The following is a 25,887-nucleotide window of genomic DNA, read 5'->3' on the forward strand; positions in this document are numbered from 1 at the left end:
AAAAGTATGCTTAAAGGCTAAGTTTTGTCTTTGGTGAAGCCAGATGTGCATTACAGCTGCCCAAAATGGAAGTAAAAATGAGAAAGTTCGATAAATTCTTCAGTATCACTACGACCAAGATGAAAAGGCTGTGCGGACGAGAAAAATTGTACTGTTGATGGACCCAATACAGTATCGGATGCAACATCAAAGCGGTGGTTGCAACGGCTCTGTTCTGTTAATATGGACGTCGAAAGTGTGGTTAAAATAGTAGAAATACTCGAGTTGGACCGGCATATGAACACTTATTACATTGTCCAGGAACTGAAGATTAGCCAGAAAATCGTTTGGAACCCTCTCAACGGAATAAGTATAACTATGCTAATTTTATTGTCAAAAGAAAGTGAAAAAAAGGCTCTGAACTTTTTTTCGTCACTTATTATTAACTCAAAAAATAAGTCAGTTCAATGTCTAGTAATGAAAATCGCTAATGTTTTGAGCATGTTGAAAAAAGTGTAAATAAACATTCTCACCCTGACAATTTAAGCAATGTTTTGGAGGAGAGCAGCTTAGCTGTCATGGCGTTTTATTAGATCAGCTACAAGCAGCTGTTGGGAGATAAGATACATATGTATTTACAAATCCCACTCCTTATCGAGCAAGGATATAGGTACTCCAATGTCGATCCACAATTCTACTACAAATCCAAAAATGTCTTATACTAAAAAATTAGCATTTCTTACTCTTCATCTTTGACAGAGTAATGATTATTTTATACATATTTTTCTATCTTCAAGATTAAAAATAAAATAAAGAAAATAACATCTTTGGAAAACAACACATTTTCAAGCTGCAACTGCAAAAAGACGTTCCCCTCACCATTATAATACGGATATCAAATCATATCTTCATATTACGCTGTATGCATATTGGAAATTTATAACCTGTATCGACCCAATGATTCGGTGATGTTAACTAAAGTTATTCAAGGGGCGGAGTAACTTTTTGATTTTTTTTTTTCCATCTAACTTTTTGAGAATTTACTCTTCAAATTTCATTATTCTACATTACTTTTTTTGTTTGTCATGTACGAAATAAATATGGGAAGGTTTGTGTTCTTCTTTAAATTAGCATTAATGCTATTAACTACTCTTTTATGTAAAATTAGTTCAAGGCAGTTTTTTACAATTTTCTACATGAATTTCGATTCGGCAATTTTGTGACAAAAAAAGATGGAATGAACTTCACCTATTAATTGTTTTTTTAATGCATTACATATGGTCAATAATTTGAAGTTTATCAAATTTTTTTTAGTTAATGATAATACATTTTATATAATATACAGGCGTTATATTATACTGCCTCTAAAAATAAGACAAGGCTTGTCGCAGCAAAGTCGGGTAACCCTTTACCAGTATTATTTCATTTGCTAAAAATTCTTCTGACGAATCTTCCATTGAAATAAGAGAATGATTTATTAATGACTGTTGACATCTTTTTATAATTTGTTTTGTAGTACTTTTGGGCCCCAAACCTTAGGTATGCAACTAAACCTAAACCAATTAATACAAAAATAGCAATAATCCAATTTGCTGTAAAAATTCGCCCGTTGAACTTGGCAATATTCATTTCTGATGCACTGGGCTCCCCATTGGCACTTTTCTTAAATTTATCATAAATAATCTTATACGTTTTATTAGACATTATACAACATACATCTCCTAAAGGTGCTAAATCTCTTTTACCAAGGGATGTTTAGGATATGAGCGAATGAGGGATAAGCCAAATAGTTAAAATACATTACCGATACGACTTCGTGACGAAGTTGTTTCTGTAATGTATTTCAACAGTTTGGCTCAGTGCTCTTTCGCTCATATTTGAAGTATCCTGAGATAAAATTCATTTAGGTTCCTTAAAAGGTGTTGGTTGTATAACTCATAATAAGGCAGATAAGATTATTTATGATAAATTTGACAAAAGTGCCAATGGGGAGCCCAGTGCATCAAAAATGAATATTGCCAAGTACAACGCGAGAATTTTTAGAAAAAAATTCATTATTGCTATTTTTGCATTCCTTGGTTTTTGGTTTTGTCGTATGCCTAAAGTTTGGGCTCAAAAATACTGTAAAACAAACGATAAAAAGACGTGAACTATGATGAATAAATCATTCTCTTATTTCAATGGAAGACTTCATCTGAACAATTTTTAGTTTCAATTTTAATACAATATTAGCAAAGGGTTACTTGGCGTTGCTTTGGCGAACATTGTAGTATTCTTACAATATGAAATGTATTCTTCTGAATAATAAAAAAAAATTGTATGGAAATGAATTCCATAAAGTCAAATGGTTTCAAAAATTCTTTGGACAAAAACCTTCTAACAAAATAAGTTCACGTCTTTTTATGGTTCTTAAAAAAAAGAAAGTTCCTTTATTTGGTTAGATGGAGTGAAACTGATTAAGTATAATTAAACACTATAATTAGTATTATAATTACTCCAACTAACTTAGGAATTTTGTGTGAAGTCCATATACAAATACTATATTTGCTTCTTTAGTAATCACCTGTGCGCGAACTTACACACATTGAATTCAAGAAAATAATTTCTCCCAAGCACATTGTCCATGAGATACGGCGATTCCATATCGTTTGTTTTATATTATTATTGGGCCCAAAATCATGGCATACGGTAAAACTGAAACCAAATTATGCAAAAATAGCAATTATCCAATTTGCTGTAAAAATTCGCGCGTTGAACTTGGCAATATTCATTTCTGATGCACTGGGCTCCCCATTGACACTTTCCTTAAATTTATCATAAATAATCTTATCCGTCTTATTAGACGTTATACAACAAACATCTCCTAAGGGTGCTAAATTTCTTTTACGAAAGGATGTTTAGGATATGAGCGAATGAGCGTTAAGCCAAATAGTTAAAATACATTAGCGATACGACTTCGTGACGAAGTTGTTTCTGTAATGTATTTCAACAGTTTGGCTCAGTGCTTTTTCGCTCATATTTGAAGTATCCCGTGATAAAATTCATTTAGGTTCCTTAAAAGGTGTTGGTTGTATAACTTATAATAAGGCAGATAAGATTATTTATGATAAGTTTAACAAAAGTGCCAATGGGGAGCCCAGTGCATCAAAAATGAATATTGCCAAGTACAATGCGATAATTTTTACAAAAAAATGCATTATTGCTATTTTTGCATTCTTTGGTTTCGGTTTTGTCGTATGCCTAAAGTTTGGGCTCAAGAATACTGTAAAATAAACGATAAAAAGACGTGAACTATGATGAATAAATCATTTTCTTATGTCAGAGGAAGATATACGGCAATGGCATGTCCTCTTGAAATGACAATTTCGATACCTATTCCTGTCAACAAATTGATACAAAGATATTAGTCTCAAAATTGAAGACAACAAAAGCAAAAAATTAACATTCAATACACCATATCATAACAACAAAATATTTTTTACACTGCGCAATGAATTATAAATTTTTGGAGTAGGACAAGAAGAATTTTGGCTATTTAGAGTTATTCGGACAATTCTAACTTTGGAGGATCTTATAAGTAGATGGAAGGTCTCATTATACGGAAGCGAGACTCGGAGTTTATCTGTGACTAAGTGATGCTGCTGGAGCTGGAGTGGATTCCTTCTCATTGGCTCGTTCTCATCATGTAATGTATCAGTTATTTTATTTTTGTATCTGTCATGAACCATGACAATATCCGAAATACCTTCGTTGGTAGTTGTAGCGCGCAAATTCGTCTTGCTCAATCCCCAATCAATAATAAGTAACTTGCGTCACGCTGCATCGCTTCCCTTTGTAATTTTTTTTTTCTCCATATTATAAAAAAGGATGCAATGATTGAATTTCAATTTGCCGCTCTCCTTGTCAGGATAGAAAGAAGAGAACTAGGTAATTTTGCCTTAGGACATTTTGCCTTAAAACCATTTTGCCTCAAGGATATTTAATATATAAATAAATAAGATTTATACGTCACTTTTATTATTATTGGTTAAAATTAATGTTGTCTTTAAACTGTTTAATTAAATTATGTAATTACTATTACTATAAAACTCATTAAATGGTTGTTTTCCGTTGGAAAAATGATGGAAGTATGCCCAAAATACCAATGCATACACCAACGAAATCTCACTATGTAATGGTTTTGAATGATTCTGTTACAAGAATTGCTAATTACTTCTCTGTTAGTAATTATCATTAGACATGATGGATTATTAATACTAAAATAAACTCATGGATTACAGAACAACCTAACACGAGGCAAGAGTATAAATCCTTCATTAGTTTAGCAGAAAACAAAAATTTAAAGCGTTTTATAGTAATACAAATTGCACATTTTGATTAAAAATTTCATAGGGAACATCAATTCAACCAAAAATAAGCAATAACGACATTTAAACATCATTTTAATTTATTTTATGGCAAAATATCCTGGAGGTGAAATAGTTTAAGGCAAAATTACCAGGCTCCAGAAAGGAAAATTATAAACCATATCCGCCACGGTCATTTCTGTGAAATAGTTAAAAGAGTCTTTTACAAATGTACAAGGACTTTGTTTAAATCCCCAATCTGATCAAACAAAATGAGGTATTATAATATCCTTAATTCTTATGTATATAAGTTACTAGTTATAGAAATTAGGTAACTTTATGTATATTTAATATTTGGATGAAATGAGTTAATTATATCCTAAATCTTCTTTTATGTTTTCTAAAATAATAAGTTTGAATGAACAAGGCCTTGATCTTAAAAATGTTCACATACAATACAATTATCAATCTTAGAGCTGTAGAAAACATGACGATAACAGTCTGCAGAATTATATTTGGGGAAGGGGGCTTGGTGTTTGGATTTTTTTTTGAAAAAAAATGAAAAATATTTAATTTTTGAAAAGAAATTTCAAACATTATTTATTTTTGGAATTTTTTTTTAATATCAAGTTTTTGAGAAAAAATAAAATCAAAAATCCACAATTATATCCCAAAAATTAATTTTTTTGTACAAAAATTCCCAGCTGTTCAAAATTTTTTTGAAAAATCCAGCTATTTTCAAAAAAAGTTTGGTAAAAAATATCAAATATTCCACAGGTTTTCATAAAAAATAAAAATTTTTGGAAAAAAATATCAAAAATAAGTTTCAAATATTAAAGTTTTGAAAAAAAAAAAAAATCAAATCAAATATTAAACTTTCTTTTAAAAAGCAAACATTTTTTAATTTGTAGAGGGGGTCTACAGCCCCTCCAGCCCACCCCTGCGGAAGCGAAGAATGGGATACTTTTTCTATTTACAACCAGAAACGTCTTTTTTTATTTTCAAAGCTCTAATCATCACTGACGCTAATCGGTAGCATATTGAGCATGTTTAACAAAGAAACCGAAAATTAACATACTTGTAACCCTGATAATTAGAAGAATGCTTTAGGAGAGTAACTTAGCTTTTATGACGTTTCATTTGATCAGCTACAAGCAGCCGTGTGAGGGGGGGGAGGGAGCGGGAGAAGGAAAAAAAAAAAGGAGACGGGCAAGAATAACGCTGATGGTCACCCTCATTTCTACTCTGTGTCCAACAAGGACATATATTTATAAATCCACAAAACATTCTCAGGTTTACTCTCTGTCCTATATGAGTACACACAAATGTTCTCATTCAGTTCTGTATATAATTGTATACAGTAGAAAAGGAGGTTCCCTCATAGGAAATTAAATAATGATGTAATGAATAAAAATGATAGCTGCATTGTCCTAGGGGAAAAAAAATCATTCGTCAGTTTGTCAACTCCCAAACAACTGGCGAGCTAGAAAATTCAGCCGATTTAAATCACTTGATTTGAACAATCGCTAGAATTATTCGATGACACCAAATATGATGCCACCAATTTGATCACTCTAGAATTGTGTCCCGTAGAATAATTTGCATTCAAATAATTTTCAAATTTCCAATTAGGAAAATGGATTGAAACAGTCATTTTTTTATATTAGAAATGTATTTTGAAAAAAAAAAACATTCTTTCTCTGAAACCTCTTAGTTAGTAGTTGTTTAAAGAGAAACAAAAAGTTCCTATTTGCTGAATTGAGGTGGCGAGGAAAATGGAGATTGTGAAGTGCTCCAAAAGCCTGGTTTTGGAGGTGGCCAAGATAAAAAATGATAGAGAATAACTCTTAAGGAAAGCAAGAAGTGGATTGTGATAGAGAATCACAATTTAATGACGGATCCGGAGTTCGAGGTCTTTTCCAGCTTGGAGAAAAATATAAAGTAGGACCCTGCCAAATCGTCACGAAGGCCAAGAGGCTAGAGAAGTAAAAATATGTGACACCTTCCTCGTCAGCTTTCAACTTTGCTGTGTGGACAACTTTGGAGAGAGAATCCAACTCACTGCAAGACGACATAGTGACTGGGTCGGACAACTTGTCTTCGGGGTTTGTTATCAACTCCTGCAAGGGTTGTCGGCGACGTGTAAAGGCTGTAATTGATGCTGAAGGTGGGCATATTGAGTGAACAAACTTGCAATGGCCTTTTTTACAATTTTTGTTATATAAATAAAAACTATTAAAGTATTTCTAGAGCAACTTCTCGTATCCACGTTTTGCTGCCTTCCCCTGTATATGATAATTGTAAATTCTCACAAATTAGTGTGACCATAGTCCCTTTTACACGTCTCCAAATGTAAAAAAAAAATATCAAAGTTCTTACCTTGTTAAAGGGATGAAAGCCCAACGCTCTTTTCTCATAAATGAACTTGCCAATCTAAAGTGACTGACTGAATAAATGAATGCTACCATCAATTCAAGAAACTGTTTATAATTTTTTCTTCCTTACTCTTGTCCGCGCCTTTATGTTTTGTAGTATGCATATCTAGGAAGGGGGAAATTCCTCTTTCTTAGAGGAATATTGCGCTTAAATCCTTATTTATGTAAACAATATTCATATAAATACATATTCTTACACTTTTCTGAAACATTTCTGGACATTTCTTCTTGATGCTATAATATTTATAGCATCAAATATCAACTTTTGAATTGAATTAGTTAATAGCTTCTAAAGAAGAACAGAAATATTGTAGTAATGTTGATACCAGACACTTTTTTATCATCAGGGGCGTCCCAGGTTGTGGGATGTCTTTTACTATAATTTCTTTGGTCATTTTATTTTTGAATTTTTTTTCCAAAAATTTTATTTTTTAAAGTTATTTCCAAAAATTTACTTTTCTGTGATTGGCTGTGGATTTTGAAACTTTTTTCTTTTCCTAAAATTACATTTTTTTAAAACAACTATGTATTTTTCTAATGTTTTTATGAATAAATTTAATTTTTTTTAAAAGCTAATTTTTTTTATTATTGACCTTTATTGGCACGCATTTAAACACTTACAATCTTATTAATATAACACAATATACTTGAAAAATAATTCGTTTAAACATTTAGACAAACAAAAATTAAAAAGACCATTACAAAATATGGGACAATCAAGAATATTTAAAATAAATAATTTAGAAATAACATCAATTGGACGATGAACTAAAAAAAAAAAAAAAAGAGTTTAAATCTTCAATAAAACATTCGCATAAAGATTAGCAATATGAAAAATTCCATGCAGGTTGCCTTCTTTTACTGTCCGTAAATTATAGACTATATATTGCGTTTTAATAATAATAATAAATTTTTTAGAAAAGCTTATGACTTTTGAAATGTTTATCCAAAAAAATTATTTTCGAGATTTTTTCAAGAAAAATGAATATATTGCTCTAATTACACTCTTTTGAACAACTCTGGATTTTTGTAATGTTTTTATAAATAAATTTAATTTTTTTTTAAAGCTTATGATTTTTGAAATTTTTATGCAAAAAATTTAATTTTAGAAATTTTTTTCCAAAAATTTTATATTCGAGATTTTTTCGAGAATAAATTGTTATTGAGCTGTAACTGATCGTGAATAGCTATGGATTTTTGAAGTTTTTTTAATTTAAATTTTTGGATTTTTTTTTTTTTTGAATTTCAAAAACCAAGGCATGACTAATGAGCTTGTCATTTGAATTTAATACTCTTGTATTTTTTTAGTCAAGGTGTCTTAAAAAAGTGAGTTAATATTTTTAACAGAATGGTGTGCTATTATATCGTCTTTTAGAATTTTGACTTAATTTTTTTAACACTAGAATAACGATGGTATCATTAAGGAATTTTTGCTTTTAACTAGAATTGTTGATACTCATTTGGGATTCAATGAAATATTGTGAGAAACTTCTTGATGGCTTGTGTTTATAAGTTCTTGAATTTTCATAGTTTATTTTATTAGCCACAAAAAAAAAAAAAAAAAAAAAATAGTAATCGTTTTGTTGAAATAGTGAACACTACTTTAACAGACATGTGTATGATATTTGATATCCAATCATTTCAAAAATCTTATTGTCCTACAATTGTGTATGAACAGACCGTTCTGATTCTACCTGTTTTTGTGCAAGGATGTCCAACAAGAAATTATCCATTGACGAAATAAGACATTATCTTGTGTCCACATCGTAATCTGATTCAGAAGGTTATGCTTTTGAAAAGGAAGAAGATGAAAAATATATTCAACCACCTCAATCTAGTACTTCTAATTTTGATAACTATTCTAAAGTTTTTGACAAGCCAGTCGCTATGTAATTTTGTTGAATACCTTTGTTAGTTTTGCTAGATGTTATATGTATTTATTTACTACTAATTGGTATATTTAACATTTCAAAAAATACCAGGATGCAATCAAGTGACTCAATTTCCACCTTCTAAGAATCATCAATCAACCGACTTATTAGGAGAGTCAAGGTATGTCGGAAAGGATAACACAATCTGGCAGAAACAAATAGGAAATAGAGAGATCCCTTTTTAGCCAAGAAAACATTTCGAAGGAAGTCCCAGGTCCATCATTATTTGCAAAACGTAACATAATTACTGCTGCAAATATTGAAAAATGTATGGGGTCTCATTTTGGATATACACCGTCACTTAAGAGGGGGTGTTACCATCTGTTGTTCTGGTGTTAAATCAAAGTTAATAGAAATACAAGGTTAGACCATCATGTAATCGGGTTTGCTAGAATTTTCAATTTGATGTATCGTACCGACTGCTTGGTAAGAAAGACAGATTTTGACATAACATGCAACCAATCATACACTATGATGTCAATATTAAAAAGCGCGGTGGAAGTCAAACATCAGTTGTATATGCATTATGGTAAAACTTTGTATTAAATGACCTTTTTTTTAAAGAGGCATTTGTGGTGTGTCAATATAAAAACAAACTTGAACAAAAATCATGGAAGGGATATAATTCCTATTTACTTTGTATTTCATATGACACATTGGCTAAAAAGTTTAGGGCTTTATAAATAGACGGTGCTTTTTTTCTTTTTAAATCTTCTCCTTTTCAGTTAATGCTAACCTTCAAAAGACATCCGTCAAAATTTCATGACACTCTGTTCTTTAGTTTGTGAGTTATTGTACTAAATGTGAAGCTACTTTTGAGATCTTCAATACAATGGATATAAAAATCATGTTTTAACTTGACACTGCTTCTTAATGGGAGAAAACACCGTTCAATCTAAGCAATGGCTTGAAAAGTGTTATAGGAACTTTGCTCAATAAATCATATAAAAAAATTATTAAAAAAAACAAAAAACAATTTTGATTTGCATACAAATAAAAATATTTATCGACTTCAGATTAAGTATCATTACTGCAGTTGTGGGTTGTTTGTGGTACTTATGACCATTTGGATAGATAATTATAGTTCTAAATCAGCCATGTTGAACAGTTTTGATTACTAATAATGTACAAATGTGTGAGAAATGCAATGTGTGGTATGAGAGCGTGATATTGATTGGAAATACATAGGCCTCACGTCAATATATGAGACATCGTTAAGCAGCTCAGAGTAAACTATCTATCACATTTGCAAACGCTGGGATAGAGGGATGGACTCAGGGATCGTCCCTAAAGCGGTGGGCCAGTTTGCTAGCCCTCAAAACTGCCAAACCCTCTTTTGAGGTGACCTCGGTCTTGTTTTTTTGCCAAATTCACAAAAAGACGTCCTTAGACCGGTTTACTGTGTTAAAAGAGGTCAAAGATGATTGAAGAGAGGACATTCTTGGCTCAAAAACATTCAAAATTCCATATGAAGGCCTATTAGAGTCTTCATATTGACCTCCAGCGTAACTCTGGCCACCACAGAGCGTGTACCTTAACTTGCTGGACTACAACATCTGGTTGGAAGTGGAGTTCAAAGCCTAACGAGTCTTTAACTGCAACATTGTCGACCTTAAGTCCTCTGTGAATAAAGAGTGGAAGAAGATGTTGATTTTATGAAATATATATATGTGTAATTCGTTTTAATAATTGTGGATAAATAATATAACATTCATAGTGTGGAAGTACTTCAGAGATAGATAGCATTGGATATGATTCACTTATTTGACTTACTACCAGATTACTTTGGGCCTTTTTTCTTGTGTCTTTGTGGAGGAAAGGTTGCGTAATACAATAAAGGTAACAACGTCATCGGTCCTTAAGACCATTGAATGGTTTAAAAAATCAACAATATAAAAAGATTTGAAAGGAGGTGGGGACGTCTGATCAGGCAATCATTCCTAGGACCGATTCAACACTACTTGAGACTCGGCTTGTACTTGCAATATAAGGATCTTACTACACCTTTGACGAATCTCAACACCAAAGAATACGAATAAAAAAATACTTTTTATTTTCAAATATAGCCACGTTCAATTAAAAATTGAGTATTAAACCAAATTCATATACCCTTTAATAACTTGAAAACAAAAAAAATGATTAATTTGATGAGCGTTTTTTTCTTCGAAAAAAAAATGTACTGGAAGTGGAATCAACGAACGTTTTAAGGAGTGATGCTTTAAGGCATATATATATTTGTATTAATACTGCATTTTGCATTGAGGCCTCAATATTTAATATACATATTAATATACACCCATATTATATATTAAATACAAATTGAATCTTTCAAGGTTCCTTTTCATAATTTATTTTATTAATAGCTTTACATAATTCATCATTCTATTGAATATCTTCCAATTGTTTGTAGTGTAGCTTTCTACAAGAAAAGGTTCTTAATCTTTTTTAATCAATGTCAGAATCTCAATAGAACTGTTCACCAGGGCCGTTGCTGGGAGTTTCTTTGGGGGGGGCAATTTTTTCTACATTTTCCAACTGAAAATTATCGCATTATAAAGCAAGGAATTTTCCTTTTTGATTGGCCTTTCTTCATATTTTTTTAGTAATATCATTTTTGATTATTGAGACGAATTTGTTTTGAAAAAATATAATATATTTTGTTTAAAAAAAAAGTCATATTAAATAAGACTCCTTTTATTTTTTCAGAGGAAAATTGAAAAGGCCCGATAAATTTTCAAAAAAATTGTCTAACTCAGAAAAAATTTAATTTTCATCTTAAAATTGGGTAAAAAAATATTAAAGTTACTTCAACCCATCAAACCCAAACGAAGGTATTGATTGGATAAATACAAAGTACAATTTCATGAAAATATATCAATATTAGTAGATTCAAATAATATTAACTGTGAGTATTCTAAGAAAATACAAAAACTAACATGGCCACTCTGAGAATAAGGTCGTTGTTTACTTTAATAAATTTGTAGACAAAGTAACAGATAATAGAGGCCAAAAAATAACACTCTTTAATATTATTTTACACAAAAATATATGTATATATGACTTCTCAAAATGCGTCATTTTCTTCAAAAAATCTGTCTAAAAAATAAGCTACAAAGTGGCACAACATCTTATAGACATAGAGTGATGATGATGTGATGAAGTAGTTGGAATTGTAATAGTTAGGTGTGTTAAAAACTTAGTGGTCGCTTTAAATACATTTTATTAAAGGAATTTCTATTTTAGTTTTAATATTTTATTACCATAACAATATGAATTTAGAGATGGCTATGTTTAATAAAATATTTTTGAACAGATTATTTTATAAAGTATATTAACATTTATTTCAATTTTTACATTCAAATATAATTGCATTTTTTTTTTTTTTTTCAAATATTAATCATGGATTTGGGAGATCATTCTTACTATAATTCAATTTAATAATAAATAATTAATTCTTAATTCTTCAATTGAATAACGTTCGTGAGTAAGCTCGAAACTTTGGTCCCTTGACACCTGTCACTTTCACGTTTTCCCACAAGATATAATTTTATGCCTGCATAATATTTTGAAATATATTTAATTAATGTGAATATATGGTTTGATTCAGGAGATGAATCAAGGACACGATTATTAATAAATTGCGAGACCTAAGTATTTTTCTTAAAATCGATATTTTATGCATTACTAAGATGATAAAATTGTTGGAGCTTACAGCAGGAAATACTACGCTTTGGATTGTTTTAGTAAAATGTCTATTTTGTTTCTCGTCTTATGTATTATTACTCTTTGTATTTTATCTCTATGATGACTACATATTGGCCCCTCTGAAAATTCTTCTCAGCATGCGTCACTTTTTAAAAAACATATCTGTCAAAACAACGAGCCACAAACGGATAATATATATATTTTTAGTTTGTTCATGTCCTATTTGAATCATGTTTTGGGGAAGAGCACCTTCGCCTTCAGGGCTTTTTATTAGATTCGCTGCTAGCAGCTATGTAATGAGGAAATAAACAGAAAACTCACTCCGTATCTTGCAAGGATATAAGCAAGAATGACTCGGAGGTAGATCCTCAATTTTACTCAGGTCCAACGGGGACTTACACTTATATCTCTGCAACAAGTCATCATTGTCACTCTTCGTCTTTAACACAGTAGTGATTTCTTTATACTTTTTGGTATTATTTTAAGAATAAAAGAGCTTATGATGTCAGATTTGGTAAATAAAAATCATCTTCAGGTTGCAATTAGAAAGAAAACGTCATCTTCCATTTTCCTAATTTTTTACCTATATTCTTATTGAATTAAAATATTAATTTTTTTTTTGCTAAATTTATACTTTAGTTTAAAATGCAATGCTCAAGGTTAATAGAAATACAATTTTATACCATAACGCTTTTCCGACTGATATTTGACTTACAGCACGCTTACTTAATAGTGGCATGAAAGTGTTTATATTGTTACTAGTGTTGGGTCTCGGTCTGGAAATCCTATATCAGTCTCATACAGTTATATTATTTGTTGGACGGAATTAGGTCGGTCCAACAAAAAAGCTAGATCTTGACCGTTCTCATAGAAAAATTCGGTTAAAATCGGTCTAAAGAAAATATTTGGTTTAGTTCTGTCCCAAAAAAATCGGTCTAGACCGATTTTACGGATAAATTGTTTATAAAATGACATCATATGTATTTTCAAGTACAATGACGTTATAGGATGTATTGACAGAGATGGATGGGATGAATTTTAATCCCGTCATCTCTTTTGGAATACGTAATTCTGAATACAAACATCTATTGAGATGGATGATCAAGTTAGAAGTATCCTCCTTTGATTCCCTCTATCTTCCTTTGGTCCAAACTATTGGAGAACATGGAAGTCCACTTCTTCGGATCTTAATGAATTAAGAAATACCCTTGGGCTTAGCAATGGTATATATTGCGTACTTTTGAGATTAAAAAAAAATTCAATAACGGTTGTTGAGTTTATAATATATGAGACCGGCAAAAATCGATTCAATGGGTAAGACCGAAAAATCAGTCCAACTCGGTCAAGAAAAAATAACATAAGACCGAACCGATTCGGTGCTGGACCAAATCTCAACACTAACTGTTGCTATTAATCATATAATTTTTAATATTATATGCTGTTAATATACTATTTTTATTAAAGTTTTTAAAAAAAAATTCCCAAAACTCTTTCGAATATAATCCTGTGCACGCCCCTGACGTCAAAATTGCATTTTTTAACTATTAATAAAATATTAAAGATTTGTTTTTGAATGCTCCTATCACTACTTTTTACAAATTTGAAGCATTGGTCGGAGTTATTAACCGTCTATTAACTTGGTTTTACTAATACTTATAGTGTTGAGGCTCGGTCCAGATAATAATTTTTGCCTTTCTAATCGTGGACGGATTTACTCAATTCTAGGAGAATTGGACAAAGCATTTTTGTGCAAGGACAATTTACCGTACAGACATTTCACCGATGTATAATTTGCCAAATGTAATTACATTTGCCGATAGTAAATTTTGCCAAAGAAACAATTGGGACATTTGCGCGAAATTGTTTTATTATTATACTATTGTATATATCAATTCAATTTAAAATGATATTATCATAAATAAGTACTGTTCATATATGAATCTATAACTTTATTTGTAATAATTATCTTTAGCCGTATTTATCAAATAATATGTATTAATATTACAACTCTTTATATTAATACAATCCAATGTACTATTTAGAATGAGAGTCCGGATAAAACATCATTAAATTTATAAAACTAATATTCATATCAATTCCTTTGTCGGTGTTTAATTCCATTAATTGAATAAATATATATGCATACTTAATAAGTAAAGAAATAGCTACGAAATTAATGGAGTTGTTGCCAGATTTTCATTATTATTTATTAATGATATTTGTTGGAATCTTTTATCATTGTTTTTATTACACGTTAAGATGTAATGAATAGGTTGTCTTTTAGAGATTCACACGCACTTATATATCTAATAAAGCATTCAATCCATTTCATCAAACATGGAATAGTTTAGTATTTAACTATTTATTACTAGTTTAAGAAAACAAATCAATAAAGAAATATTTCCATCAAGATACAATAGAAAAATATGAATTATTTCCAATACTGTTGTGACAAAATTTTTATTTATATTAATATAAATAATATTAAATTGTCGGTATTTATTGGTTAACCCGAGGAAGACATCTCCCTCCTCAAGGGATACTGCCAATTTAAAACTAAACACTTTGAATTTTAAACTTCAAAAAGATATAATTTATTTATTAACAATAGAATTTAAAAATAAGAATACTATAAATAGATGTGTGTCTAAACTCTCTTAATCATTAATGTAGCTGCCATTAGCGGAAATGATGGCTTTCAGACGGTGGTGGAACACCTGATACCCACTGCAGATGTAGTCCTCTGTCATAGCGTATCAGCACTGGCTGACAGCGCATTTGAGGGCTTCAGTGGCTGGATGACGGACACTGCAGGGCTTCCCCTTAACATGCACCCAAATGTTGTAATGGGATGTGTATCAGGGGTTTAGGGGGTCAAAAGTGTTAAAAAGAGTTTAAAAGACTCATTCAAAATAGTTTTGTTACAGAGGATATGTTTTTTTTTTTTCATTATTGCGTCGAAAGTGGCCTCTCCACCCTCATAAGGTTCTTTTCACGCACTTTTTGGAAGGCTCTATAAACCGTCGGGTGTTAAGTCCCGAGATATCTTACATGGGCCCTCATGGACTTGAGAAGATTGGCCTGGGATGTTTATTAACTCCTCTGGGTCCAGTTTGGCTTTTTGACAGAGCTCTTCTTCCTGTCAAACGTTCCGGACTTGCTGATGGCGTAGACAGTGGATCCTAGAGACAGCCAACGGCTTGGAGTACACGAATGGAAATTCGTCTATGACGTTCAAGTATCTTTTTCTCGTCTTGTATGTAAGCTAAGGATCTCAGGTATGTTTTGTTTTGTAACTAATTGCTTATGCTATAATATATCGATATATGAATTAATTTCAGTCACTCAACCTTAATACATTATTGAATTAATAAGTATTTATATTTCAATGGACCCCCGGGAGGTATCTATGCTCTGTACAGGAATTTAGATTGAAATGTTTGTTCATCTAAATGTGTCTTATAAAAAATATATTTTTTTAATTTACTCAAAAATTAACATTATAACATAAATTTGACATTCTATCAATAAAATCGCTGTTAGCTTGGACCAAATTTCACAACGTCGCACTGGGTAAAGTCTGGAATTACCTACTTATACCAGCACTCAGGGATCTTGTGGTACTTTCATTGGAGAGCTGTTCAACATTTCCCCAGACAAAATAGTCTAAAAGTTTCAATTCTGGAGAGTTAGGATACCAAGAACTCAGGGGGACGTAAATCACTTACTTATACTCCAGAAAATCGAATTTTCTTATATGTAAAAAAAAAACCCCAAAAAAATAATTATATAGATTTCTTTTTTCAGTCGTCCTTTTTTAGAAAAAAGATATTTTTAAGGTTATACTCAGCATTTTTCTTCCTCTATAAACTTTTTTTGTTATTCACATAAAGTCTTCCCTTTTAAAATAATCCTACCATTAAAATTAAAATATTCCTTTCTTCTCTTTGTCAGTGGACAAACTTACAAAATCGGGAAGGGATTAAATACTTATTTTCTCCACTGTATACTTGGAACTTTCAAGTTATTTTTATTTATTTTTAAATCTATTTTAGTCTTATTAAATATAAAACCCTGGATTTTCGTCATAGTTTTTATTTTTATTTTTTGAGTGGATAAATATATCAAATTGCCGCCCACCGAAATCTTCGTAGTTGAGGGACACTTCCCCTTTGTCAAACTTTTTTGAGCTCGACCCTTAAAGTATATTGTTAGACAATCTCTTACCCCCACACCTCTGATTCAGAGATGCATTTAAAATTTGGTGTGTATCTTATGCAAAAATGAACCTAAGGACAAATAGTATATGTTATTTGACTATATTTATCAAAAATAAAGATTTCAATCCTATATTTATTGAATAAATAAAAATACAACTACGAAATAATCGGATATATTATAAATATAGAATCAGCAATAGATGCAGTACATGGAATAATTTATATAACGTCAATTCTCTTTTTGCCGAAAATAAAGTCAAAATTGATACTCACAAACAAAAAAACATTACAGTCTGTGGATGTGCAAATAGGCTTATAAACGAATCAAGGTCCTAATGTGACGGATGTACACGGTGCATTGAGCAAAGCAAGTCTATTCTTGGTTTAATTTTGGACACAGCAAGTCAAAGATCATCCACCATGTTAAAACACATTATGTACTTAATGGGTGGTTCATTGAAATTGGAACACTTACTAATTCAATAATCAATGAAGGTTGAGGGTTTAAAATTAATTCATATTTCGATATATTCAAGCAGAAACAAATAGTTAGAACCAAAACAAATCTGAGCTCTCTGGTGTACGTACATGTCAGGAAAATTACAATTCAACATGATCGATGAATTTCAAATGCTGCACTCAAAGCAACTGGGCGTCTGCAGTGGGTATTAGGACTTCTGTCGCTGCTTGAATGCCATAATTGCCTCTAAGGGCGACTATATTAATGATTAAGAGAGCTCAAGCACATAATGTATAGTATTAATTTAATTGCAATTATATTATTAATTAATAAAATTCACATTGTTCTGATTTTAATGGAGCACTTGCTATTTTTTATGTAAGTAAATATGAAATAGGCCTCCTCACATAAATAAGTTTGAGCTAAATTGTATAAGTAAGTCAAAAGCTTCTTTGACCAGCAGTGGGTACTCATGATCACGGAAATCTAGAATTATTTAATTGTTTTAGAATTGAAATCTGTCACATGAAAGTTCGATAAGTGCATCGTCCATGTAGACGACAGATGATAAGCTGTGGCTGTAAAATGGCCGTATCAAGTTATGTTTTTGTGGAGGACTATCTTATGGGAAATACTAATTAAAATGATCCAGAACATACTTATTAAAGTATTTACTTTAATAATTATCTAAGTTTTTTGTTGCCACTCTAAATAGTTTGAATTTAAATTATATTATATTTTGGAAATAATCTCGCACGCCATCTTCAGGAAACATTACATTAGTATATAAAGAAGCTTCAATGAACATTTTAAAACTAAATCAAAATTCCTGATCTGAATTTACAAAGTTATCTGTTGGAAAGGGATATTCCTTCCTCTGTTCAAACCATTACTTCCAACAAACCCTTACATTTGAATTTCAGCCTCAAAACTTTAATATGCTACTCTTTTGTATCTAAATATATATAATAAAAAAAAATATCACCTACAGCCCTGCATATAAACATTCTGGCCCTGTACTTAAAAGTAAACGCTGGAATAATTCCTGTAAACGAATAATATTTGTTTTTCTGTATTTTCTATTCAAACATGAAAGAAATTGGAATTATGTGTACTTAATTGAACATATTAATCTGAAAAATATTAATATTATTTTGTTTTTTTCCGTTTGATATGCATAAAACACTGCAGATAAAGGCTTACGTCACAACTTTTACAAAAAAAAAAAAAATGATCGCTTTTGTTTTGTTTTCTCGACTTCTTTACAATAATGAAAGTTGAAGACTAATAGATTATTAAATTTTGTTACATAACACTGTGTTATCCTCAAATTCCTCATCCGACTCCTCAGGTGGGTCAAATACCGGAGCTCTTGACAAAGCATCCGCTATCTCATAAGATTTACCTAGAACCCATTCCAATTCGAAGTTGTAATCAGTTGATTTCTCCATGAAACGTTGTAGGTGTTTATTTGGGATATCCATAATTCTTTTTTTGAACAAACCAACAAGTGGACGATGATCACTAAGAATAAGAAATTTAGGTGAACCTTATAAGTAATACTTACAACGAGCAACTGCCCATTGCACCGCCAAACACTCAAGTTCCACTGTAGAATATCTGGATTCCGTTGAAGTTAAGCTTCTTGGTCCACATTGAATTAGTTTTAAGCAGTTGTCGTTATCTCGTTGTACTAGAGCAAATCCTATTCCATTCAAACGTGAAGCATCTGTTAACAATTGAGTAGACAACTCGGGATTAAAATAACTGGCAATTAGCCTTGAACTAAGCAAGGCTTTTTTTACTTGTTCAAAAGACTCTGTGTGGTCTTCTAGCCATAAAAATTAACAATCTTTCTTCAGCAATGATCTTACATTAGTTTTCATGTGGGCCAAATCCGGAACGAAGTGTCCGAGTTGATTGATAAGCCCCATTAAAGATCTTACACTTGATATATTTTTTGGTATTGAAAATTTACGTATATGCTCGAGCTTGTCTTCATTTGGTTTTACACCTTCACCAGAAACGGAATAACCAGCAAAGTTAACAAATGGTCCATAAACAATTTTTTTAATAGAAATCTTTACATTTTTCTTTAAGACTAGCATCAATTCTTGTAGAAGTGAGCATGTTGAACAGGCAGGGGAAATTTATCAGTTGAATTTTGAGTTTAGCAACTCTTGAAACTTTTGACCCATTCAGCTAATTTATGTGGATTATGATCCTTTGTTAAATTAAAAGATAGTGAAGAGTTGTCAATATGGATAATACTACTAGAAGGTTCGGGTGGTTTATTTAAAGTTGGTTCAGCTGGTTGCTCATTGAAGGACACATTATCTAAAAGCTTTGCCAGCGTCTCTTGATATTTTGTATAATATTCCTCCAATTGGGTATTGTATTCATCTGTTTGACGTGGATCTATGTTCATCAATTCCATATAATAATCCTCCAATGATTCATAGACTTTTCGAAAACGAATCCTTGCTTCATCTAGGAATAATTTACTTTAAGATGTTTTCCGTGCTAATAGGGACTTACACAAACTGTTTATGCTATTAACAGCTCTGGTTACTTGAGCCTTCTTACTAGGTGATCCCTTCCTTAGGTATCACCTCGTGCAGCTATTTTCACTTGTCAATTTTGATTACTTAAAATCCACTTAATATTTTTTTAAATTAAAGTTTTTAAGGATTCTTAGCTGTAATTATCAGTAATTCCGACTGCGCCATGATATGTAACTAATTGCAGTGATTAGGTTCTTGCACTTAGGAATAATTCTTCACTTCTTCACCTATTGAGTTACTTTTTTATTATATTATATACAAGATAGTATATACAAAATGACTGCATAAAATGTAATGCAACTTAATACACATAAATAAACACGCAACTCCTCAATTAACTTAAGTTTTTCAGATTGAAAGATTCTTCTTTTTTTAGCGTGATACTCTAATAATTTATGTAAATTATCAATCTATCATAGAATAGTAATTTTTCTTAAACTGCCAAAGTTAATATTTTCAATAAACTACTGTAATAATATCCCTTTTTACTTAACAGTATACCCCCATAAATTAATATAACCAAACCACTTCAACAGAGTGTCAATATCAAACTGTCCTCAAGTCCGAAATGATGCTCTTTCCTAAAATGCCCTCATCTTATTTGCAAATAAAACATCCCTAAAAAAGTAGCAGACAATAACACGTCTAAACTATGTCTCAGGTACGTAAAATCGATCATGTTTCCATCTATTATAGTGCAAAGGAGCTATGATCTAGAACTGTGCTAAGGCATGGTCTTGGGCCTTCATAACCATTAAGTGATTAAAAACAACTCTTGAGTTTAACTTGTAGCACTTGTTTATCGTTGTTAAAGATTCCAACTTTCTTATAAAAACAGCAGCCCTGTACCTTTTAAACATACAAGAACCAATTATTACCACTCATATTTGCGTTGTACAGCATAATACAGGGTGTTCCAGATAAATGGGAAATGTTTAAACGCTTATGACGAACGAACTAGATGGGGGAAGGACCATAATTTTTAATGTTATTTTTAAGATACATATAATGGCATTTGCATTCATAATTAGATCTGCTTCTTGGCCCCATGGTTTTGCACTTTTAATTTAAACTCCCTGGGGATGGAGTAGCACAAGGAAGAGATTACACCTTCTAACAAGACAGCGTACCAGCCCACAAGCCCAAAAAAGTACAGGATGAAAAATTTCCTCACTTTTTGAGCCCGTATTTTTTGCCTGTAAACAGCCCAGGCCTGAGGAGTTCTGCACATGAGGCCTGTGATAAGCAAGATCTATATAATAAGCTCTGAGCAATACAAAAAAAAAAAAAAAAAAAGAGTGAACCTTAGCAATGAATAGCATAAAAGGAAAGAAGTGACGTCATTGGGGGAAGAAGATATTGAAATTCACTACATAAATATCGTAATAATCTTCAAATATTATATTAATTATTATTTATGAATTAAATATAGATCTTCTGTGAAACAAATAAATTTATAAATGAAGAAGTTGTTCAGGGAATTGAATATTCTACGGATAACCATCCTCATGGTAGGGATATTGACGATCAGGTCTTGCTGTCAAATGATTAGGAAAATTTGGATGATTCTGAAATCACAGAATTAACTAAATTTATCGGTTCAAACTTCGACAAAAGTACGGAAGGACTATCGTATGTGGCTGGATGGATTACGTCAAAGTTCAAAAAGTGTTATTCTGAGATTGGAGAAAAAAAAGAACCTTCCCCTTCTTCGTCATAGGTTATGCATATATCAAAGGAGGAGGGGGGGACTCTAGTCCCTTCAGAAGTTCTTCGAATTTGCAAAGGCTTAGCAAAGTTATTTATTAACTTTCATTGCTATAAAATTGATCAAAATGAAAGGCCCATCGAAAGATTTTACAATATCTTTAAAGATAAATATCCTCAATGGTTGAAGCTATGATAATGAATTTCGCTGGAGTAAGGACATATACCGGGCCGTGCAGAATTATTTACTGATTTTTGTTCAGAACATATCAACGACAATAATGACATTTGGAATGACTCGAGAAACAATTTATTCATACATTTTTAGAATAATAAAATAGTTTGTGATCAAATTTAATCAATGTAGCCACCATTTGACTCAATGACACTGGTCAGGCGACGTCTGAAGCTGCCACAGACTTGCTGGATGTAATCGGCGTCCATGGAGGCCCAGGCCTTGTTGACAGCAGCCTTTAAGGCATTTATGTTCTTGTGTCGTTTTTTGCAGGCCTTGGTCTCCACGTGCGCCTAGATAGAGAAGTCTAGTGGGTTCAGATCTGGGCTCTGAGGACTAGCCCTTGGCCAAAAGTTCATGTTGTCCTTGAACCACTCCTGAGCTTTCTCGGAAGCGTGGGTGGGTGCTCCATCTTGTTGAAAACCCCAAGAAGAGTTGCAGATTATGGATTTGATCCACGGAAGGACCTTGGACGCCAGAATCTTCACATAATCCTCCGCTGTTAATCTGAGCCAGTGGAGAACCATACCGGCTTTATGGCCTTCTGTTCCCGAGACCCAACATTCACCGAAGCAAGATCTCCAAACATCTCACAAAGCTCACAACACGGTCATTTTGCCTGTTGAAAACAGGATCGACCGTAAAAGTTTTCTCATCTGAAAAAATGATGATGCGTCCAGATGAGCTCTTGATATCATTCAAGATTTTCTTGCCACGCTCAAGTCTGACTTCTCGCTGACGTTCAGTTAGCAGAGGGAGTTCAGTACGCCTCAGGGACTTTCCTCCAGCCCTTTTCAATACCCTTGAAACAGTTGATGTCGACGTTGCCATCTTTCTGGCCATGTCGGCAATGGACCTGTTGGGTGTCCTCTGGAGCACTGCCTTTACTTGCCTTGTTGAGACAGTGGGCTTCCTGCCAGCCCCAGGGGAATGCTTGGGATCACCCCCAGCCTCCAAGCGTTTGGAAACGTTGTAAACTGTCTTCAACGAGGCCCCAACCTGTTCCTTAATGTTGTTATGAGGCACTCCCGCTCGGAGGAGCGCTGCAATTTCGATCCTCTTTGTTTCCTGATTGGACATGGTCTCACGTGTGGAAGTTGTTACGCTCTCACAGGAAGGATTTTTGGTTTATTTTAACAGTAAAAATACGAAACAATCAGATTGGTTGCCACAAAACCTCTTAAAAAGTATATTCACATCATTGGTAAATAATTTTGCACGGCCCGGTATAAGAATTTCATCATTAAATAAAAAACTACAGCTGGATATTGCTTCCAACAGAATAAGGAAACTAAAACCAATTGGCCAATTTACTTATTAATCTTGATGATTGAATGATTTTTAACAAAAGTTTTAAGGATTAAAAATAAAAGAATATATTATACTCCAAAAATAAGAGGAATAAAAAAGTAGAAATTTGTGTCTCCCTAGCTAAGTATGTTACCTTTTTCCTGATAAACATATACTATACATTTTTACATCTATAAACCTACATTTCATGAATATTTGGATCTTTTGACGAGCGAAGAAGGGATATTGTCGTTGGAGTGAAGAAGATTGGTATAGGCAATATCACACCTTCTTTTTAAATTGGATGACACCAACAAATTTTGGAATAAAAAGTATTAACTATTAATATAATAATGATGGTTACTATTTCCCACCAGGTTTATTATTACTCAATACTAGATGTAAATTGCATACATCTAATTATATTCAATATAATTGACATATTATTGGAAGATTATATATTGAATTTCAATCTCTTCTTGTCCACTGACGTCACTTGTTTCCTTGCATACTATTCAATGCTAAGGTTCACTCTTTTTTTTATTAACTTATTATATAGACACTGGTGGCAAGTATTATTCGTCTGTGGAGACCCTGCAGAAGTCCATTACCCTGTAAAAGGCTAAGCTTCATCTGCACGATGTTATCTGTACCACACTGTAGAATTGCCTGTTTTTCTGTTGTAACGACTCACGTACACAATAGACACTGAATTGAAGTAGTTAGGCTCAATGTAGACTCATCTAGTGTATTTCCAAGGAGTTATATACAAATCGTTGTGAATAAATACTGTTGGGATACTTCTTTAACCATCTTGTAACCATCATTGTTGTTATTCTCCGTTTTGCATGAGCAGACTCAACGTAATATAAATTACGATATTTATGAGAGATCAATATTATATGGTACTCCCTGTATATTATACTTTATTTTTTAAACACTGTATAGGTATATGATATAAATCAGGGAGTACTATATACAGTTCTCCATGTAGAACGCCAGCGAAATTTCATTATTATGATTATGTTGTAATTTTTTAGATCAAAAATCCCTTTCTTTAAATATTCAAACATACATTAATAGATACAGGGTGTGTAGTTGAAACTCTTATAAAATAGAGGAATAAGATTTTTTTTTAGAGTAATTGATAATTCCTCCCATCAGCTGGCAAGCTGTGTGTATTGACACCCCCTACAAAAAAATTAACACAATCAATCGAAAAATTACAATTCAGCCTGACCATATGACCTAAAGCCATGAATGTTCCTAATTGCTCCATCACAAAAAGATTACGTCTGCAAGATCCAAGTCCAGATCAACTCCACATTTTTATAATGGCTGCAATAGAGAAAGGAAAGACCAAATAATATATAAAACAATATGGGACTCTATAATAATAGCGAAACAAAGGTATACGAAGTACAAAATAGTATCGGGACTCAAATTCACGCAGAGAGTATTTCACCATGAGTGGGTCTCTGTTGTCACTGTAATGAGATGCAGTCATGGAAGCACTACTTCAAGGGGTGCCAAAGATTATATAAAGCACCAACCCAGCACGAACTACTATACGGTGTCTTAACAGAAAGTCAAAATGTGGCTCTTTGAAGTCCTTTACTCGGGAAAGTATTTAGATTCATGCGACGTGGGTTTTTATAAGTTTTGCTATTGTTTATTTATACAATTATTTGACTGATTAATTTATCGGAACAATCTTTTAGAAATCGACGAAACCTCGAATATATCAATTGTATTTATATATATTTTATTATTCCTAGTGTGGTTTTTATTTGTTTTAACGGACTTTAATCAACTTATAGTGTGTGTACATTCTTGATTGTATATGTTCTATTTTTATCCATTAATTATTTACCAGTGGTATTGGTCTGGAAAAAAAAAATACTAATAAAAAAAACACATGAGAATAGTTCCTAATTCCTCCCACTAACTGATACACCCCGTACACAAAAAATTAACACAATTAATCTGAAAAAAGCCTCACAAAGAGACAAAAGAATGGACATTGCTTCTCCACTTCTTGCAGAATCCACCCAATAGAGATCTGAAACTTGATTTAGGCATGCATACAGAATGTTTACAACGTCAAGAAGTGAATTAATGACTGTATTCCTATCAATCCAATCTTCAAAAGATGGTTCACCAGAACACACAGTTAAGGTTACAAAGTCTTTTTTGGATACCAACATTCCATTCTGACCGAAAACAAAATTTGGCCTCCCATACTCGAAAGATGCCAACTGTCTCGACTTTTCCTTCTCGCTGCATATCGAGGCTGGTCGATCAAATCTCGAAGCACTCAAAGCTTCCATTTATTAGCACCAAAACTCCATGACCTCCAATTAAAAACTATTACATTAAGATGTTACTCATTAAGATTTTGACTTTTTTTATTTCGTTTCTCTTTTTTTTTCTTGTTGGGTGTAAAATTAAATAAATAATCATCTGCCACACATTTCCCAATCACTCTATTGGAACAGTTGAGATCCCAAGCCATGGACCTCGTCGATTTGAATGACTCATCTGTAATGATTTTTTTTACAAATTTGCAATGAAATCCAGATCCATCTGGCAATCTTCCCACTTCTTGTGATCAGTTTGCTTTGCTGTTAATTTAAAACCACCTCTTCTAGTTCCTTCCTAACTATACAAACAAAGGACATGTCCAGGCTTAAGAAATTTGCAACTTCATAATTGTCTCGTACGGCGCAGATCGCAACAATGACACCTTACCTTGTCTACGATTGTAGAATAAATACTTCGTTGATTGATATATTTTTTTTTTGAATGACACACAACATTGGCTTCTCCCCAAAACAACAAACAACGCCATATTTGTGCATACGCAGATGTTGCAGGCGCTCAAAGCTCGTTGTTAAGCAATAGTCGCATGTTGTTTTTATACTCTTTTTTATAGTGTATAGTTACATAATATATATCCGGGAGCACTATAAATAGGGTGCACATGTGATCTGTATCAGGAAAATGATTTTTTGT

At 32.2% G+C, this 25,887-nt stretch overlaps 1 protein-coding gene across 1 annotated transcript in view; it reads right to left on the reverse strand.

The window, feature by feature from the left end:
* The window catches only part of LOC121125352 (uncharacterized), a 94,771-nt gene extending 87,994 nt beyond the window's left edge, over positions 1-6,777 (reverse strand). Inside the window, exon 1 of the mRNA XM_040720502.2 lies at positions 6,705-6,777. The gene's annotated coding sequence lies outside the window, so the exon portion shown is untranslated. The remainder of the gene's footprint in view (positions 1-6,704) is intronic.
* Between the last annotated feature and the right edge of the window lie 19,110 nt (positions 6,778-25,887).

Source organism: Lepeophtheirus salmonis, chromosome 10 (assembly GCF_016086655.4).
Source record: "Lepeophtheirus salmonis chromosome 10, UVic_Lsal_1.4, whole genome shotgun sequence".
NCBI classification, from domain to species: Eukaryota; Metazoa; Arthropoda; class Copepoda; order Siphonostomatoida; family Caligidae; genus Lepeophtheirus; species Lepeophtheirus salmonis.